Raw genomic sequence first — 1238 nt, 5'->3', positions numbered from 1 at the left:
AACCGCTTTTAAATTAAAATATATATATTTTACAAATCATAAAAATTATAAATTTAATAATAATTAATTATTTTATTTTATTTTTACTTGATCACTTTCACATTTTAAATATTTTTTTGCTTCGTGTCGTATAGTATTTTGTCTTTAACAATATAATATATATTTCACTAATGTACAAGTAATAATCTGACGAGTAGAGATGAAAATACGTTAGGTGACTTATCAAGAGTCTGTAACTTAGTCTAAATTCAACTTAGAGTGTCATAAAATAAGTTTAGGTTTAGGCTGATTTAAAAGTCTAAACTTATTAATTGGTCAGATCAAAACTCATCCCACAACAACTTAATAGATCTATTAGACCTATTTAAATTTGTTAAAATATAAATAAATATATAAATATATTGTGATAATAGTATGCCCAAGATCCAATCTATTATGATTGGCTCTCGTGTAAGTGGGAGATTGTTGGGAATAAGTAGTATGACCACAATCCAATTAATTACGTGTCAAATAATTTGTTATTGTTATTATATTAAAATGTTAATATAATAACGTCATTGATTAAATTTAGAGATTTATCATTGTGATAGTGATCACAATATTGAGAGATAAATCTTTTATAATTTAATCTAAATTGTTCTTGGTCATAGGATTATTAAAAAGGATATTAATAATCCGGAAAGATCAATATATATATAATGGTCTTCATTGGATGAAGATTAATAGATCTCATTTATTAAATTATATATATAGATGGTGCATATAGAGATATGACCATTGAACTGACTTACTTTGAGAATTCCTAATGGTTATAATTACCGTATATTTGTCAATAGGATATTCTCAAGATGAACACAGTAAATTTGGATGAGATCCTAACTGATTCTGTTTTGAATTGAGTTATGATATGATTCATAAATTTTGAAAGATTCAGATTTGGAATTTCACGATATTATTTAAATTTGAATTGAGAATCAAATTTAAAATCAGTAACAAATCTCATACTATATATATGTATGCCAAGAGTAGAGGAATGTGAAACAGACGAGAATAACAAGAGTTTTATTCCGTTACCTCTACACATAAACGTATGTGAGCTTGATTCTTGGAGAAGAATTTTATGGCGTGCAAAGAGTTGCAAGAGGTTTCTCAATTTAGATCAGATGTCCATTGGTCAAGGAGTTGACAGTAAAGGTTGGTCTCGGTGTGGATACGCATAGAGTCTTCGTACAATCGAA

Source organism: Arachis ipaensis, chromosome B09 (assembly GCF_000816755.2).
Source record: "Arachis ipaensis cultivar K30076 chromosome B09, Araip1.1, whole genome shotgun sequence".
NCBI lineage: Eukaryota > Viridiplantae > Streptophyta > Magnoliopsida > Fabales > Fabaceae > Arachis > Arachis ipaensis.
The sequence above is the reverse complement of the archived record's forward strand: the minus strand, read 5'-3'. Positions refer to the sequence as shown.